Source organism: Strigops habroptila, chromosome 1, assembly GCF_004027225.2.
Source record: "Strigops habroptila isolate Jane chromosome 1, bStrHab1.2.pri, whole genome shotgun sequence".
In the NCBI taxonomy this organism is placed as follows: Eukaryota; Metazoa; Chordata; class Aves; order Psittaciformes; family Psittacidae; genus Strigops; species Strigops habroptila.
This window is the reverse complement of record NC_044277.2, coordinates 87,803,389-87,824,117: the sequence shown is the minus strand read 5'-3', so window position 1 is coordinate 87,824,117 and position 20,729 is coordinate 87,803,389.

Genomic DNA, 20,729 nt, shown 5'->3' with positions numbered 1-20,729 from the left:
AGGCTTTCTGTTTCACTATAATACTATTGCTGGCCAAACACTAAGGCCTAATCCAAATGAAATCTTCCCTGGCCAACAGTGAGCATTGGACAAGGCTGCTGTTGTAAGGAGAAAATACAAAAATCCTCCCCTTTTTAAAACAAGCAAACAAACACTCCTCCCCCCCCCCCCACCCCAAAATAACCAAAACGGAGAGCAAACCCCACCAACCATCCAAACCAAAAAGCTGCAACACACACACCCCCAGCCAAGTTCTGTGTTTCTGAAACTCATCACATACTTCTGCCTTCAACACAGAAGAAAATTAATGAGAATTTAATACTTCAATCTTGAGCTTCCTGCTGAGCAGCTGGCTTGACTCCTTCACAGAAACAGGGCGAGCAGTAGGTTGATGGGAGGTTTTCCAGTAGCATTGGCATACTTCAGAAAGCAGAGAAGGTATAGAAATGGAGAAACAGATATATATTAATAGTTAAAAATAACCCACCTTCACCAGTAACAACATAGAAAATACTTTCCATGCTATGTAAGTAATACATCAACATTTAAGCTGATTAAAATTTTATAAACTACTACCTTCCCCATTTTCTGATAGGAAGGCTAGGGCCCGAGATAAAGCAGTGTCATGCTGGGGAGGACAAACACCCTAGCATCCAATAAACTTTTTATGCACTTATTTTGTTAAGGCTGATTCCCATTTCCTTTGTAACTCTTTGTTTATTAATGAGTTGACTCATCCAGAGTCCAGCAGCTTGTTGCCACACCAGAGAGATGGATTTGCACCCCTGCCAAGTGGAGTCAGAGGCAGAGATAACAGCCAGCAACAACAATAGTCTTCCCTGGTCCCTTTGCCAAGAACAATTGGCAAAAAGGACTTGAGGAGTAACTTATCACCAGCACAGGGAGAGGTTGAAGCTCTGGAAGCACAGGGGTTGCTGCTTGTCTGCCACAGATAAACAGCAGGATGCGACTAAGAGCCAAGCTCACATTGCAGGCTTTACCCAGCAGAGGAGGAGACAGGCACCCATCAGTTAACATAACTCTCTGTGATAACCAGCCAATTATTTTAATTAGCCTGCAACATAGCAGGCTAATTTCAAGTGTCAAATCCACACTGACAAAACCCTGAAGATAGTTTGGTCCTGAAGTGAGTATTGCTCATGAGCGCACATACATCCTTGAATTGGTTAAGCTCTTCTCAGAAGACTCGCTCTATTTTTAAATGTGAGCAAGTCATCAGATCCTGCGCTGTGGGTGATATGAGTTGGGCTCACAACAGTTGGTATTTGATGTTTCAACCTGCTTCTCTTGAGTCTTATTTTGCAAAATAGTGAGCACCTGGTCATATCAACTCAGCTGTGTTGGATCCTCGTGGCTCTTTTTCAGAGTAAAAAGTAGGAACGCCTGATGCAAATTCTCTTACAAAAATATTATCAGTTTCACCTTGTGGCTTCATCATGGTTCTCTCTGAGAGAAGGTCCCCCTACTAGCTAGTCAAATAAATTCCAACTTCAGAAACATAATATCTCTCAGACAGGTATAGCTCTACAGCTCTTATTTGAATGGGTTTTTAGACAAAACGGGTATCTTAAATAGCATTTTGAATCCAACTGAAACCCATGAAGATAATGTTCTGTGTGACATACAACTTGTCATGATTAATGAAATATGACTCAGTGTGTGTAATTTAACAAAATAATATGGGAAGTTTTGGGGCTTAGAGTGAACAGCAGTGTGGTGTGTTGTAGATTGTCTACTATAGCTGGCCTTCATACTGCTAAACCCCATTTGGATTAAGGAGCATGTTAACTTGTTCTGCATTTCTTTATGTGCCTTACTCAAATTTTCTTCTTCACCTGACTTAGTGTCAGAAACCATCTTTCCAGTCTGGCTTGGAAAGATATTTCATGTTATTCTTTCCTCTCCTATGTCTACACAGCTAGATCACATTGAGATCCTTCCACTTCTTTTTCTGCAGACCTATCTTCTTTATAACTTAAACCAAATCTCTCATTTGAGCTTTTGTTGCACCATGTGTGGCTCTTCAGCTCTTGCATCGTGCTTTTTGCAAGTGTGATACAAACACATGCTTTGCCCCCCTTCCCTCCCCCCAAAACAGGTGTTCAATTCAAACCCCGCTTTCATTTGTTTGATCATGCTACTTCTCACTTTGGATCTCAGACCTGGCTTCCATGTAGCATCATATCCAATTTAGGATTCTGGTTCCGTCAATGCAAGGAGACAAAATTACTGCTCCTTTTTAAACTTTAAATTTCCTGGTATTTTGAATTCTAAAGTTAGGCTTTACTGAATCATTAACGTTATTTTTGTTTCACAACAGAAATGAGTGGGGTAAAAAAACCCACAAAGATGGCTTGCAATACGATTTTTCAGAACCACTAGACCAAGAGATGAGAAAGTTACTGATTTCCAAGGTATATCTTAGCAAAGTAATGATTTCCTGTGAATCAACAATACTGTTATAAAATTGTGCATCGAAAATGTACTAATGCTGTAATCTTTGTCTATGAGCCAACCTCAACCTCCTTCTCACTCCCACTTTATCCCATCACATATAGACTGGTAGCACTAGAGGAAAAGATCACGCCTTTCCCATATCTTTTTTTTTTTAAGCCCATTTTTGCTTGCTTTATAAATAAATAATAGCCACTGTGGTGCCAGGGAAGGAAAGGAAAAAGCTACAATTAGATTATGAGGCAAAATAAGAAATCAACAAACTGAAAAATATTTTCCCTACAAAATGCAACCACTCTAGGGAGAAATCAATGCAGTCAGTGTTCTATGAATGAAATTCATCTCTTGGCTGTAGCTTTCCTGTTCCTGATAAAGAGACTGCCATGACGTGCAAGGTTATTTGGGACACCTTAGTGGTGGCACTATGGGCTGTTCACCCAGTGCCAACTTGCAAGCTGCTAGCAGGCAGGGGCTGCAGGGCCAGGGCTAGAGATGCTCCATGGGTTGCCAAAACTACAGGTGGGGACTGGCAGTGACCCCCACCTTCAAATACTTGTTGCTGTGGTGCCCTTCCCTTGTGTTGGGTGTTTGGCAGCAGGATTAGTGCCCCGACAGGCTCTAGCAGGTGAAGAGCAGAAGAGAAAGGAGCGGTGAGGCCAGGAGCTGCTCACATCAGCATGACTTTCTACTTAAATCAGCATGGTAAGTGGTGGTTGAGTGCCCCTTTGTCCCCAGCATCAGCCCAGAGTCAACATGTCACCAATGTGGCATTAAAACCCATTAGTATTTATTCGCCTTAAGGTATTGGGGTTTTCAGCCTATAATCTTACCTAAGCATTCAGCCATATCTTAGCAACTTGTTTGGCTCTTGATATAAACCAACTACTTTAATTTTAATGTTGTGCCATCAAATCGATTTGCCTATGGAGTTTTCATCATGCCTCTTTCCTTCCCATCTAATATCTCCATAAGCCTCCTTTTTGCATCATCATACTAACCTTGCCCAAGATTCAATTGTATTTTTCATCCAAATCCTAGGGGTTTTTTTACAGGGATTTGAGGAAACTGGAACACAGTTCATCCCAGATTGATGTTACCTAATTCTTTTAAAGTGTTGTAAATTTCTTGTCTTATCAGTAACAAAATATAAATAAGGAACATGAACTACATTGGGATTTCCAAGAGAAAGGCTGGAGTGAGGAAGTTAAACACCTTCTCATGAGAACAGAAGGGAGCGTTGTCATAAATGTCCTTTCTGAAAACAGATCAAAATGTATGGCCACTTCAGGTGCAGCATGACTCTGTATAGCAGAGGCATAATTGGAGCTCTGAAAGGCTTTTGCTACCTTCCTGATACGGAAAGGCCAAGAAAAGCCAGTCAGTCCCAAGTAACAGTAGGAAGGAGCCCACGAGAGAAGTTATGTTTCAGGATGGAGGAGATTTGGAAGTGTGGTGCCAAGACTGTCAGTTGTTTCAGCCACAGCCATAATTACCAGACATATTGAATGGTAGTTTATAATTTCTCCATCTATACCCTCAGGCTACTTTCGGCAACTGGAAGAACTTTTTATCCTCTCACAGACTACTGTGCTATATTCACACCACATCTATCTCAAAGAGCTTGAGGGAACTCCCTGCCACTACTGGCATTGGCAGCACCCTGGTATTTCAGTTTTGGGTGGATACAATCAATGATTCTTCCACTTCCTCAGCTTCTTTGTAGAGTTGCTGCTTCATGTGCAGCAGTAACATTGGCTCAAAGAGGACTCTAAATGTTCAGCTCATCTTTCTCCACTCCCTTTCTCACCCTTTCTCATAAATTACTTAAGATGACATCCAAAACATGTATCTGATAGTTATGCCAGGTAGTAACCTTTCTTTTCTACAGAGTAAAGGCCTCTAAAAGCTGGGCAATGCTTACAGATGTCTTTTCACACAGGCAGATGCAGCTGCTTGTGGTTTTTCTCCCCTCCTCAGTGTGTTAATCTACTAACACTCGGCAAATGCACCGGAAGCATTCTAAGACTGAGGAGCAAACAGCAGTGAACACTGGTTGAAGAAAGAGTACCTGATGCTACTTAAAAATAGCATTTGAAAGTGGTAAAGGCAAATAACCCTTCTTCTAACTACAAGCCAAGATGTCCTCTAATTTAACCCAGCTCTGTAGGTTTTAACAGAATCTGTTCCCTGATGGATCCAAACAGATTGGAGAACTAGAAATCCAAGAGATTTCTTAACTTTTCAACAAACATTGCTGTTCTGAGCTGCCTGTGGACAATGCCTTTCTATTAATAATTAAATGCACTCACGAAAAAGCAATTTTCTTTCTTGATGCACAGGACATTGAAAGTTTCCCAGAGTTTCAAACATGGTGCATACACAGCACCAGGGCAGCCCCCTGCAGAAGAAAAGTCATGTGTGGAATGGCAGCTTGATTTGGAGGGACGGTTCAGAAGGTGGTGGCTGGAAGCTGCTGAAACACCAGCTTGAATGGCTTCATCTCACACAGCTTTGCCTTTCCTTCAGAGAGGACTCCTGTTCATGAACTGTGGGTGGTCCAGCATTGGAAGGATACTGGTTTAGAGCATTAAAAGATGTTTAGTTTGGACCTGTGCAGGGGTCAGCAAAAGAGTAATCTGCCTACATTGTTGTAATGTTCCAAGGAATGCATCATCTAGTGCCCTGATAAAATGGTGGGGAGGACAGTGTTGTGGTTGCATTTCTGATACCGGCCTTAAGCAGTTGCTGTGGTTCCCTAATACACGAGCATGCAAAGAGGAGAGATACAAACCTCGAATGTCTCCCTCACCTCTGAAGGGGTGAGATCCCCAATGTCAGGACTGCATTTACAGGGTACTCTTGAAAATGCCCATTGCGAGTAGGTCAGGGCTGCCTCATGTAGTGGAAGGGAGTAAGGCTGTGAGGAGCGAGGGAGAAGAAGCTACTTTGATTTTTCTGCAGGTGTTCTTCTGGGACACTGCTGCAAAATTCAATATCTGAGCCTGGGACTCAGCACACCAGCCTTAACCTTCACCTTGATTTCCCAGGACACCTCTTTAAGCAGCTTTTATTAATTAACAACATATGAAAACTTATTAAAACTAAAAATAATTACAAGACAGATTTATTTTTTTTTTTTTAGGGTTTTTTGTTTATTTTTTTAGTTTTTTAGTGTTGATCAATGACTGGAAAAGCAATGTCTTCAAGCACCTGGTGTATCAGGGAAGTGCCTCGTACAAATAGCAATCAGGCAATATTGTACAGTATTACCATGTAAAATTAATAGTTTATACCATAGGAGCAGGTCCAATTGCATCAGTAGGACTCCAGATATGTCAGTATGAGAAATGCAGCATGTAAATCCTCTCCTCCTTCTTTGCAGTGTCTCATTTTGGACAGCCACTGAAAAGCCACTGCAGATGCAAGCAGATAAAGATGGAAGTGGCCCAACACCTTTGATTTTTTGAGTGCCTTCCAGCTTTATAGAAGTTTGAATACGCATCTCAAATTTATGATTTGGGTTCCAATCAGTAGTAATTGTAGTCCAACAGTAGTAATTGCTACATTAGAGTACCTGAAATAAGAAGTCTCCTTTAATTGACGGATGTTGAGCATGTGAAGGCCGAAAGAGTGATTCACTGTAATAAAGCCAATGACATGTATTGACTTTTTGGAGCTGTGACAAGGAACTAGACTTCCTTCTTCTGGTACCTGAACTTTGTCAGCAAACAGAAGTACCAAGACAGATGTCATTGTGACAACAGATGTTAATAGTAATAACAGATATTACAATGCATATTTTTCACCATGATTTCTCATAATCATGGTTTTGTAAATCCATGTTTTGATCTTTCCCGGCACAGTAGGGATGTCCAAGTAGAGTTGTGTGACAGCTGTAACCTCACCATAGTTTGAGTGAATATGCGATAAGGAACAGGAAACAACAAAGTTAGGGGAAGAATAAAGCAAAAGTTAATCATATGCCAGAACTTGTTCCTATAGTTGCTATGCAGAGTGCTCAGTAGAACATATTTACTATTTCTGGTACCTTTTTTCCAAATTAATTTGCAAGTATTCAAAAATTAATCCTCACATCACTCATGTGGATTGAGTATAAATTTATTTTCAGGAGGGCAAAAGTGCAGACTTGTCACTGTACAGTTTTGAGTTTATTGTGTCTCTCAAAAGCCAGTAGCACTGAAGGCTTCAGTGTGGATGCTCTGGCTGCTGATGACTGAGGCAGGCTGGTGCAGGCAGTGCCTGCTCACTGAGAGTGCCGGAGGCTCAAGTCAGCTGCCTGTCAGTTATATGCTTACAATGAAAGATCCAATTTAAAAGCAGGATCTTCCATTAAAAAATACCTTCCATTTGTAAACATGCTGTATGTACACGGCCTTATCTGGAGAACCTTATGTACACGGCCTTATCTAGAGAACCTTATATTGCCTCAACTTTGAGATAACAGGGGAAGAAACTGCTGCCAGGACCACATCTCAGTGGATGAACAAGCACCCTTGTCACAGGTGCTGCCGGCTCAAGGAGGATTTGCTGTGCACCAAACAGGAACCAGATCCTGCAAACATGTGGAAAGGGTGGCTTGTGCATTCCCTGAGGTACAGCCAAAATGTCTTTCCGTTCTTCCAGCACTTACACCAACCTCCTGATATTATGGTCAAAACAGTTGTTGTTTTGGCCAGGCAGCCTTCATTTGGATCCACCTCATTCATACATGGAGGAAAAAGGCAGTTTTATTGATAGCTTTATGCCCTTTCATTTTAATGTGGTTAACTCAAAGTCTGCCTTGACACATAAGCCTGGATGATGAATGTTTATCACTTCTTTGTGGTAGTTTTCCCCACAATACCTTACTGGGTACTCTGTAGGCAGGAGACCCAATTCTGTTCTTTGCTGGAGTTATTTCAGATTTACACTAAAATTGGAATAACATATATGCAGAATGGATTCATTACATCTGAACTAAGTGTCACACTGGCTAAATATTGAGTGAACAAGTGCTACATCTTAACCCTGGCTTTCCTCTCTCTCCTGCTCCTATCATCCAAAACATGCTTAGTCCTTGCCTGTTACTATCTTAATGTTTTTGGATGGCAGTATAAAACTGTGAGATACTATTTCAAAGTTGAGTCAGTCTTCCCAAATAATTTATTATTTCTTGAAGATAACATTGTAAGTTGGATAAAAAGTATATTCACTTTTCAAGGCATCTTGCTGGTATGAGAGAAAAGGTGCTTTCCTTTTTTTCCTAGAGGGTGAGACGCATGTCTGGTTTACAGTGCCTCATGCGCTGTGTGCCAGTGGGAATGACTGTTAAATGCCTATATTGAAGTACTGATTTAACAATAAGATCTGCTTGCCATCACAGACTCAGCATAGTGCTTTGTACACATGAAAAGCAAGTAGTTATGGCTCAGTTTCTGTTTTTTGCAGAGGCTGAGAGCTCTTGAATGCAAAAGAAACTCAGACCCTGAGCCAATTGCTGGTTTTGAGCACATGAAATCATGGGTCAGTATAAACAATACAAGTTCATAAGCAAAATGTGAGGATAAATAAACTTTTAATATCATAAAATCAGAGTAAGATTCTCCCTCTTCCCATCTTCCTTCAAGCAGGAGGACGAGTAGGAGAATATGTGGAATAAAATGCACTTTATTTACCTGACAGTTTTGTAGAGGATGAAGCTTCAGAGAGGTGTTTGCTGGTGGCTGACTGTAAGAGGAATCTTGTGACCCACAACAGAGCATGAGAAACTAACAGTATTTCCTGGTGGAGGGCTTTCAGTTAAGACTGGGATTGATAGAAACAGGGATTTTGGTGGGTTATGCCACTGGTTGAATGTTCCCAGGCTATCTTTGGTACCTTCCTGTTTCATGATCAAATTACATGTTCTTCTGCATGAGGTGGAGGAGGAAAATAGATTTAACTGTTCAAAGATTGGTGGTACGATCTTCTAAGCCATCCGTGACTGCCACTGCCTAATTAAAAGATTTTTAATTTTCTACATGCAGAGCTTTAACAGATTGTGTTTGAGCTCATATCAAAGAAAAATATTTTATTTAATACTTTCTAGTAGTAGGCACACATACAGTCTATATATCTTGGCAAGATGGCAATCAAGGAAGGATTTGTTTTTTATCACATAGACTGAACCTTCACAGAAGAACTAGCATGTTTAGTTTTGTTAAACTGTTTGAGGTACCTGAGCTTTTCATTGAGAACATCAGCATGGAAAATTAATTTCTCCCTGGCTGAATGCCTAAAGCTACAGTCACTGATTTAGTCATATTTACCCAAGGATTAGATCAGAAATACAGGTACCTAATACTTTACTAGCACACTAAATGCACTAGAAATACACTCGTGTTTCGTGAGATAAGATTAAATTCTGTCTACAAAAAGAGCTACTTTTCTCATTGAGAATGATGATTCCAAAACCTCTGATGGCTAAAGCAGCTTAGAGCAAACTGAAATGGCAAGGACACAGTTACTGCTCCTAAAACAGAAGTCTCTGCTTAAGAACCATTTGGACGCATAAGGAGAAGGACAGAAAAGCTGATGAAACTACGCCGGCTACATGTGTCCAAAACAAACTGCAAAGATCCTACCGCTGCCCCTCTTATTATCTCGTGAAGGGGTAGTGGTAATATATTTGTTGAAAGCAGTACTTAACATGCATGATGTTTTGAAGTCTTTTTCCGCCAAGCAGGAATTACACAGATCACTGAGGGTAAGCTAGAAAAAGCTAATTTGGCTAAATCATTGTCTAGCCAAGTTAGTCACTGTTAGCTGCAGTCCTCTCATTTTTTGTCTCCCCATTACACCTGCTTTCGAAATGTTGTTAGATGACTTTCTGTGTTCAGGGGAATGATGGCATGCTTCTCTCCTAGCTTTGGCCTCTTTGATGACTTCATCTTTTTTAAGATTTGTCTTTTCTCGGGTTTTGTGGCATTATTATTTCCCATTTTCTCTCTCTTTTTCTGCTGCCTTTGACCATGAATGCTCTCCCTTCCCTCTCCTGGGTTTCTAGGGAAATGTCCCACCATGTTCTGTCTCTGGCCTTCACCAGATGCTTCCTGAGCACTTTGTGAAGCTCTTGCCTCCTGAACACCTTTCTTTACTCTCTAGGTTATGGCGTGATCCCTTGTTCTAAAGTGTGTGACTTTATATTTGACTTTGATAAAATGTCCGGCTTAACAAGGAATTAGCATCCTCTAAAATATTTGTCACTCTGATGACCTTTGCCTTATAACTATCAGTGAAAAGTTGTAAGTATTGACAGTCCCTTCTGAGAGGTCCTCTCACTGCAGACTGGTTGTTCTCCAGCAAGTAGCATTTTGCCATGTGGAGTATGATGTGCCCTGTGGTCCCCGATTCATGCAGCAGACTCAGGTAGGGTCTCCCAGCCAAGGTGTTGTGTCTTAACCCCAGCCAGCAACTCAGTATCACACAGCTCACTGCCCTTCTACCCTTACCCCAGTGGGATGAGGAGATTTGGAAAAAGGTAAAACTCATGTGTTGAGAGAAGAACAGTTTAATAATTGATGTAAACAACAACAATAATAATAACAGGGAGATAACAAAAAGAGAGAGAGGATTCAAACTCAATAAACATAAGTGATGCATGATACAATTGCTCACCACCCGCTGACAAAAGCCTTTCCAGTCCCTTAGCAGCAATCAACCCTTCCCAGGCAACTCCTCCGGTTTATATACTGGGAATGACATGCTGTGGTATGGAATATACTTTTGGTAGTTCAGGTCACCTGTCCTGGCTGTGCCCCATCCTGGCTTCTTGTGCCCCTCCTCATTGGCAGAGCATGAGTGACTGAAAAGTCCTTGAGTTAGAGTAAGTGCTACTTAACAGCAACTAAAACATTGGTGTGTTATCAACATTATTCTCGCACTAAAGCTGAAACACAGCACTCTACTGGCTACTAGGAAAAAAATTAACTCTATCCCAGCTGAAACGAGGACACAAGGTAATGTACAGCTGTTCTCATGCTCTTAAGTTATGTAGCTGAACACTTGGCCTTCAGTTGGTTGACAGATTAAGAACAAAAGACCCGGCTAGGCACCATCTCTCCTGCAGTATATCCTATGTCCTGCAGCAGGCACACACAGGTTGCTGGACTCAGGTACCTTCTTTTAGATTGCTTCTTCCTTCGTCTGTATGGATAGACACCCTGGCTCCCCCAAAACACATGCATGTCTTCATGCCTTTCCAACTCAGATGTTTCTTCTCTTCCTCTCACAAATTCTTGTGCTGTACTGCAGTCCATGCCTGATTGCCTTTCTTCTTGTCTTGCCCTGCTGTTGCACCCACCTTGCCTATTTTACAAATTAGGTTCCTTAACTGTCTCCAAACTTTCTTCCTACCAATACTGTGCTGCTCCTCTGGTGGTGTGTAGTAACAGCCTGCCTGTAGACTTCTTCCTTTTGTGAACCTAAGGGAACCATGACCAGTAGGTTATTTTTCTGTATCTATCTTAGATGGGTTTGTCATATATGTAAACTAGAAAGCAGGTTGAATGTTAGCCTGATTTAGAAAGAAACACAATGAGTATTTAATATATTTTTAAAATATTTCTTTCATTTGTCATGTGATACCTGGAGAGTTAATTTTACAATACATAGGATAGAGTGTAATTTCCTAATTAATATGCTTCCATAGCAAAAGAAGGAAAATACTGAGAAGTATGGGTATGAAGGTGTAAGACAAGGCAGTAAGATGAAGAGCTAAAAACAAAGAAGGAAGCTGTTGGTTGGTGAGAACTAGAAAGAAAAAAGTCCTTGTACCAGAAGTGCAAAATTGTAGATTACAGGGAGAGAAGTGGTAAGTTTGAAGGGAGTGAAGTGCGCATAAGGAAGACATCTGTGTTTAAATCCTAATCAGCTAACTCTCATTTAAAAGTTTGGCTATTTGCTTTATTCTTGAATGTCTGTGCATTCCATTTTGCTTCTGTTAAACTATAAATTCTGCATTTGACATCAGCTGTTACAGGGAAAAGAAGTTCATTAGTGCTGCAAAACATCCAAATTAGATTGTGACATACTGAAAGTATAAAACAAACATTAAGTAATGGCAGTTCTGTCAGTTAGAATTACAGTTCTCCATAGTTTTGGGTCTTCTTTTCTAAAGAGAGGTGGTGTCGCAGTTCAGAAGAGAAAAACGAGGGGAAAAAAATTGCTCTTATTAGGAGTTGCAGCTGGCTTTGAAAGAGCAACATCAGAGTCCAGCTTTTCCTTGGGTGGATATAGGAGTATGCTGGTTGTGAGCCACCAGAAGGGTACAGGGCAGATCAGGGAGAAAGTGCTGATTAAAAAATAATTAAAACCAGTTTTCTTGCAATACAGCATGTGGAGTTGGCCAGAAATGATGAGTGAGTAACTCTGTCCATACAAGTGCTTTTTGGTTTCTTTTTTCTTCATCCACATTCACCTTCTGGATATCTCGGGACATTTTAAAATTCTGCTCATGCCTGCAGCCTCTGTTTCTTGAGCTTCAGGTTGGTTTTATTTCTGGTATGTGGAGAAATCACAGGGCTCTCTAATGTGTCAAATATCACAATGGGCCATCATTCATAGTGGCAGATAAAAGCAGCTGCAGGTTACTTAAGAGGGTGTGTGCAGTGTAATGGAAGAGAATTCAACCATGGAAAAAAATAGCCTCCAGTATTCCATCATTCAGAGGAACACATTAAAACAGCTGCAGAATTAATAGACAGGAAATTCTTTCTTTATGATCCATGAAATCTTCAATCTATACTATCCTATTCTTCCTAACAACTTCTAATTGCATAACTGAATTTCCCTGTTTATTAATTTTGCAGCATAGTGACTTACAATTGAGAGTAAATTGCCTGAGAGCAAAATTCTGTTTCATTTGACTGAACTATAATAATCGGTAGCATTTCCAGCAATTATATATTCCTTTCCTGCAGCCAGTGGGGAAAGCAACTATTGAAACTGGGGTTTGTGGCCACAGTGGTCAGAGTCCCACAGAGATAGCGGTCAGCCAACACAATGAGCATAGGTTTCCACCAGAAAGAAGAGCGCTCACTTGCCTTGGGATTGCGCTTTCCCTACTGCTAGGCTTTACTGCCAGGCTTTACTGCCATTTTCTAGGCTGTCAGACTCGTAACATTTTGTGGGTGGCAAAATGATGTCATTTTGTTCAACAGCTTGTAGTAATTTCCACTCCTAACCTTTCATGAGAGGTACAAATTACCAAAGAAAAAGGGCTATAAGCTTACAGACAGCAGTATCACTTTTCCATTGAGATCACAATATCCTTCTTTCTAGCTGAATGACAATTGTGCTGTCACTAAAATTACATAATGCTACATCCCCTGAGGGGTTGTAGTTTGGGATTCAAAGGACAGCTGTCAAAATACAAGTTGCTGTATTCTGAGCTTTAAAAGTCTCTTGGGGGTCATACATATGAGTTTGTCCTTTTTTTTGGTGGATTATGGGCAGAGTTAACAGTGGAATGTAAACAAGAAAACTACATTTACATGGCAAGTTAGGTGATACACCTGAGATGCAAATGGCTAAAATAGCCAGTATTTGTTGTAAATCATGGGGACAAAAATCAGGGCTAACACAAATGGCAGCACTATACTGACCCAGTGGAGTTTGGCAGCCTATGGTAAAACTGCCCTTTCCCTTTATTTTGTATACTATCACACAATACAATGTGTAGTAAAAGCTGCTCTGATTTTCCAGGTTTTTTCTGATGTCTCAAAGTCAGCTGTGCTCTAACAGCTGCCACTGCTGCACAGTTGTTCCAAGTGCCTGCCAATTGCTATGAACAAGCATTAAATCAAAGAATCTCAGCGCAGTCCTTGAATGGAATTGGAAGAGAAAAACTCTTGTAGTTTTACAAGATTTCTCCAAACAAGGGAAAAAAAAAAGGGGGAGGTAGAAATGTTTGGAAAAAACGTATCTTGGTTTGAGTAAGTGTTGTGCTTTAACCCCAGGGGGCAGCTGAGCCCCACATACCTTCTTGCCCACTCCCCCCCAGTGGGATGGGGTTGAAAATCAGAAGGGTAAAAGTGAGAAAACTCCTATGTTGAGATAAAGACAGTTTAACTGGTAAAGCAAAAGAGGTGTGCACAAGCAAAGCAAAATAAGGAATTCATTGACTACCTGACACCAGCAGGAAGGTGTTCAGCCATCTCCAGGATTCCAATATTCATTATATGATAACATTCATATAATATTCATTATATGATTCATTATATGATAACATAACATTGATATGAGAAGACAAATGTTGTAACTCTGAATGCCTCCTCTTCTCCTTCTTTCTCCAGCTTTTACTGACGATTGTGACATCATATAGGGTGTCATATCCCTCTGGTCATTTGGGGTCAGGTGTCCCAGCTGTGTCCTCTCCCAACATCTTGTGCACCCCCCATCTGCTCGCTTGGCAGGGCAGGATGAAAAGCAGAAAAGGCTTTGATGCTGTGTGAACACTGCTCAGCAATAGCTAAAACATCCCTGTGTCACCAACACTGTTTTAGTGACAAATCCAAAACACAGCACCATAGGACCTATTACCATAAAATGATTAGGGTTGGAAGGGACCTTAAAGATCACCTAGTTGCAACATCCCTGCCACAGGCAGGGACACCTTCCACTAGACCAGGTTGCTCCAAGCCCCATCCAGCCTGGCCTTGAACACTGCCAGGGATCGAGCAGCCACAGCTTCTCTGGGCACACTGTTCCTGTGCCTCACTGCTCTCATAGATTCTTTTCCTAATATACAATCTAAATTTCCCCTCTTTCAGTTTAAAGCCATTCCCTCTTGTCCTATCCCTACATGTCCTTGTAAAAAGTCCCTCTCCAGATTTCTTTTAGGCCCCGTTTTAGATACTGGAAGGCTGCTGGATGGTCTCCCCAGAGCCTTCTCTTCTCCAGGATGAGCCACCCCAACTCAGACTGTCTCCATAGCAGAGGTGCTTCAGCCTTCTCATCATCTTCATGGCCTTCCTCTGGATTTGCCCCTTCTTGTGTTAGGGGCCCCAGAGCTGGATGCAGTACTGCAGGTGGGGTCTCACAAGAGCATTATAGAGGGGGAGTCACCTCCCCCGATCTGCTGGTCACACTCCTTTTGATGCAGCCCAGCATACAGTTGGCTTTCTGGGCTGCAGGTGCACACTGCTGGGTCATGTTGACATTGTCGTTTACCAGAATCCCCAATCCTTCCCCTCAGGGCTGCTCTCAATCCATTCTCCATCCATCCCGTATTTGTGCTTGGTATTGCTCCAATCCATGTGCAGGACCTTGCACTTGGCCTTGTTGAACTTCATGAGGTTTGTGTTGGCCCACCTCTCAAGCCAGTCACGATCTCCCTGGATGGCATCCCTTCCCTGCAGTGTATTGACCTCACCACACAGCTTAGTGTCATCAGCAAACTTGCTAAGGGTGCACTCGATCCCATTGTCCATGTCACCAACAAAGATGTTGGACAGTGCCAGTACCAATATCGACCTCTGAGGGATGCCACTCATCACTGGTCTCCACTTGGACATCAAACTGTTGACCACAACTCCTTGAGTGTGACCATCCAGCCTATAGTGTGTAGGCTTCATTATCCCAGCCCCTGCCTTTGCCTTCTTGGGTGACTTGGGTGGTGTGGCTGGACCACTTGCCAGTGGAGACTAAGGCAAATAAGTCATTGAGCATCATGGTTTTCTCCATATGCCAGGTAACCAGCTGTCCCATTTTCTTCTGGAAAGGGCCCACATTTTCCTTAGTCTTCTTTTTAACACCACCATACCTATAGAAGCTTTTCTTATTGCTCTTGACGTCCCTTGCCAGATTTCACTCTCTCAGGGCTGTAGTTTTCCTAACCTGATCCCTGGCTGCTAGGACAATTTCTCTGTATTCCTCCCAAGGTACCCATCCTTGCTTCCACCCTTAGTAGGCTTCCCTTTTGGGCTGGAGTTTGTCCAGGAGCATCTTGTTCATCCATGCAGGCTTCCTGTTTTTTTTGCCTGACTTCCTTTTTGTTGGAATGCATCACTCTTGAGCTTGGCAGAGGTGATTCTTAAACATTAACCAACCTTTTTGGGCCCCTCTTTCCTAAAGAGCTTTTTCTACTCTACCAAGCAGATCCCTGAGGAGGCCAAAGTCTGCTCTCCTGAAGTTCAGGTAGCAAGCTTGTTGTGCACCCTCATTGCTACCCTAAGGATCTTGAACGCCAGCGTTTCATGGTCACTGTGGCCAAGGCTGCCCTTGAGCTTCACTTTCCCTACCAGCCATTTCTTGTTGATGAGAATAAGGTCCTCCAGCATAGCTCCTCTATCATTTAGAGACGGAAGTTATCATCAGTGCATTCCATGAACCTCCTGGATTGTTTATGCCCTGCCATGTTGTCCCCAGCAGATACCAGGGTGGTTGAACCTCCCAGTGAGGACAGGGTCTTGAGAACGTGAGGCTGCTCCTCTGACTATGGAGGGCCTCATCCACTCTGTCTACCTGGTCAGGCTGCCTGCAGCAACACCCATATGATAGCACCTGTCTCTGCCCTTCCTTTAATCCTGACCCACAGTCTCCTCATCCATCCCTAGCTGGAGCTTCATGGACTCCAGCTAGTCATTAACATAGAGGGCAACACCCCCTCCTCATCTTCCCTGCCTGGCCTTCCTAAAGGGCCTATATGAAGAAAATTAACTCCATCTTAGACAAAACCAGTACGATAGGTCAATTATGTAGTCAAGTTCCTATTTAAAGGAATAGAACAGAATAGCGCAATTTTTGTGAGGGCCATAGCAACTCCTGAAACATTATTCCATTTAAAACCAAGCACTGCAAAGAAGTGTGTACATACCACTTTCACAAGATGAAAAAGATTTAGTTAAGACATTTTGAAATGACAGAAGTCAGCAAAGCTCAACATGACCAACACAGGTCTTAAAACAGTAAACCTAGAGGCTCAGCTTTTCCTGCTCAAAGATCTCATTAGCTGGGCTGGATGATGTGATTGGTATTTCTTCCTTGAGAGTCTCGGGCACTTTCTTGTTTTCTCTCACTGCTTCCAGCCATTAGCATCGTCTGCTGACACAATTTCAGCTGCTGTTTCAAAATACGTATCAGAAACAGGAAGCTCTTAAGAAAACAAGACTGGCTTTAGTGGAGTCCTTGAGATGGGGGAAAATAAAAGTGAGGAAAGCGAAGCTGAGAAAATCAGAGCAACAACGCTGCTTCTGAGGGGTCATTTTCCCCACCTGCATATAGTCCTGTATTACTTGAGTAGTATAGAAGAGAAAAAAGTGTGGCACAGAGGTGTGTGTGGATCAGGCTTTGGTCTGCAGAGCACCTCTTTCTGGACTCTATCAAGCAGGGCAATCACCTGCTGTAGATTGCTTTGATTGTCAGTAAGCAAATCACATTCTAAAAACCCCAAACAAACTGAATGCATACATAATATCACCTTCTCGCATCAGGGCTGTAGAAGGGAAGTAGTTGTCTGTGACTTGAATGGAAAGGGAAACATCTGCAAAACAGTCGAACTCCTAGATAACAGGCATTATCTAAGGCGTTAAAATGCATCTGCTGCTCAGCTGCGTGTGAATGGATGAGAGGATGATTGATTGTTCTTATTTGCCAGTCTGGTTTGTGCAGAAGATTTCTGGGATGGTACTCGTGAATGAACGGGAGCTGTTAGCTTGTTTAGTCTAGCAGAACAAAAGCCAAGAAAGGATGCCACTGCTACCTCTAAATACTGTGAGAGAGGAAAAGAATATTTCATCTAAATGACAAGGCTGGCACAGGAATGCCCTGGTATGAATTAAGCCATAAATAAAAATAGGCTGACTATGAAAAAAGTTCATAATCCTGAGCAAGGAACTAACTTTCAGAGTGGTGTAGGCCTAAAAACATCATCACTTTTAGAGCTAAGGTAGTTTGCAAATAGGATTGTATGATGCTATTATCTGGCAGAACAAGGACTAAACTCCATGACCTCTGAGGTCCTTTCAAGTCCTAGGTTCCCTTGGTTCTACAAAATATTTACATGAGGCCTATGCAATACACAGTCTCCCTGAGCTGCTATGTATTGCTATGTATTGCTGATACATGATCAGCACATGTATGTGTATCATGTATGTGCTGATATGATACATGCACACATCAGCATGTGCATGTATCATACTGATGATGAGTATGATCATGAGTATCACACTGATATTGAGCACTACGTATGTGCTCAATATCATTATCAAGCACATACTGCCCACTAAGAACTTTCTTTGCCCAAGCATATATGGATGACCAACTTGTTTGTACAGTTTCACTCCTGCAGGCCAAAACATCCACCAGGAACGAGCTGGTGCCTCTTAGCCAATGGGATCTGATTGCCTGGGCAGTTAAGAGGCAGTGGGCTGGGTTTGGGGTGTCTGGCTTATTCCTCTGCAAAGATTTTGACATTAATTGTCCTTCCAGAACTGAGGCCAAGAGCATGGAGGACTTTGAGAGACGGTGTACATGTACAGGGGCTGTAGAACTCCCTGGGAGTCATAACCAGTAGAGACTGTTGACATCCAAGAATGAGTTCCTCTTGCTGGTAAGCAATGCAGGTTAATTGCTGTGTATTGGCAATTTTCTCTTGATTAGGTGGTTAGTTTAGATCAGTTGTTGCAAACACCAACTCCCACCTGTAGCTTGACAGGCTTTGATGCGTTTCACCCCAGATGTATGCTGTCATCCAGAATGAGCTCCTGTGAACTGCCCATCAGTGAGGAGCAATTGCAGTAAGCATAAGCAGTCGCTGCTGGTGACTCTTTACCCATGGGACCATTTGCTCCAAGTCCTGCCTGCTCAGCTGCTCCATGGTGGTGCTCCAGTCCTTACCCTGGGACAGCATTTGGGAAGTTCAGCTCCTGGATGTCAGTCACTTGCAGCTGCGTGGGAACTCCTGATGATGAGCAGAGACTGATTATCCCTGGCAAAACATCTGGGGCACAGGAGGCAGAGGCTGGATGGCTGGAAAAGCAGGAGGCTGTGTGATGCTGCTGTGCAGCCCTGCGGGATAGTATGGGTGCAGAAGAAGGGTAAGAGGATTACAGGGTGGGAAATGATAGCGAGAGGAATAGGGATGTTGGAAGTCTTCTGTGTTTCACCCTTATCTGATGTGCTTTCACCTTGTTTGATGTGACATGAGTGCAGCTTGGGTTGTGTGAAATGTTTGTGGGTGTTTCTCCAAGTATACTTTGAGAGACAGCAGTTGCTATCAGGCTACCTGCAAAGCTGCTTCAACTGTTCTTCTTCCCATCCTTGCTGTATTCCCAAAGTAGTTAATAGAAATAGGAGGATGAGAGCTAGAACAAAAGTTCATAAGCTCCGAAGGCAGAAGAAGCAGGGAGCTGGAGTGAGGTGGTGGACAGAGTAATTGTATCTTAATCAAGATCCAAATCAGCAAGCAGGAAACACTAATTCACATAAGCAATATTAATCTCATTAGCATTTTATGGAGAGCAAAGAAGTATTCTCAGAGAAAGATTTATTCTTATCAGCAGTTCTGTCCTAGCAGTATTTTTTGTTAATTGACAACAGCTTAACTGTAATCTGTACCTATTCATCTCGGGAATGCTGAACCATTATACTCGTGTTTCTACTGAAAGTAATGCTGTATTTCTGTCATTTTTATGTGGTCTGTATCTTAGATAGAAACCTTAAATTCACACATTTATTAAAATTACTTAAAATAGTTTTTAATCTATTTTTAATTAAGGGGATCATTAATTAAAAGTCTAGTTTTAAATGTGTTAAATGTACAGAGAAAAAAGAAGATCAAAAATACACTTGTGTGGAAAAGAAACCAGCTTGCTTAACTGGTGAGGTACTTTCTGTGGTTAGACAGCCCACCTGGTTGTATCAGGACACTGTTCTTCAAGGTCTGAGAATTAGTCATTCTCACCCTCTCTGAAGCTGTGTTTTGTTTAAGGGGGTTTATTGGTATTTTTTCATATGCTGAAGGGGGGAAATAATCTGCACTTTTTTTTCTTTTTGAATTCATGATTAGTCAATCACTTAATTTGAAAAGCGCAGGAATAAACCTTGTTTAAAGAAAAGGCTACTGCTTTGTACTTCAGGTAACTGATTTGTACTTAAATTTTGATTGTGGTGATTAGCTGCTCTTCTGGGACCACCTATGTTTGACTTTTCTTCTAGCTTGGCAATAAATGTAGTTTAAGTCTTTTGTAACTGTTTCACATACACATAGTGAGGATTGTTAGGAGCCTAGTTTTGAGGCAGATAGTAGTTTTTGAAAGTAAAATGTATCTCTAATTTTTTACTTTTTTAAAGTGATTCTTGTTGTTTCTAGTGATGGCCCTTGCAAAGATGCTGTAGCATCGAAGTGAGCTGAACAACCAGACCCAGCCTTCGCTCTAAGTAGAAACTGGCCCGGCCAAGGAGATGGTTGTTGCACGATGTGTACACAGGCAGCACAGAAAGCGCCTTCCTACCTGGTGCTAGTCCTGTGGAAGAGGTGATAGAGGGGAGTGTTCGGGGAAGAGATGGTGTGGGGAAGGAGAAGTCTGGAAGACATGGTATGAAGTGAGCTCCATCTGTCTGAACATATTAGTGCTCTTCACTGCAAGCAACAGCTTGGCAGAGAGAGGAATGGTGCCAAGCTCACCTGTCTTACTGGGCACAAGCCCTGGTGTTACACCAGCACAGATGTCTGCAGAGGTACAAAGGCCAGCCTTGTGTGCTCATGTCTGCATGTATGTGTGCATGCAGATTTATTTAGTTGCCTGACATTTTCATCAAAATGCATTTTCCTGTTAAACTAGGTGATTTTTACCCCCTTCACTATCCCGTACTCAAGGACTTGCAGTTAAAATCTTAGACTGAAATGAATTGAAACTGAAGCAATTATAGAAATGCAGCCCTCTCTCCCATGTTATATCAGCTTCCAACTATCTCATACTGACTATTATAGAATCACAGAATGGTTTGGGTTGGAAGGGTCCTTAAAGATCATCGAGTTCCAAGCCTCCTGCCATTGGCAGAGGCACCTTCCATTAAATCACATTGCTCAAAGCCCCATCTTTAAATATTATTTGCTGCTGTTATTACTATACTGCTGCAACTCAAGCATCCCCCAGTAGTGCAAGCACCTATTGCCTTCCCTCGGCAGCAGGCGGGAAGCGCCAGGCAGAAGAGCCAAGGGTCGGAGCCTTTATCCGGGTTGGGCATGGCGCGGGTAGGGAGGACTTGGGCAT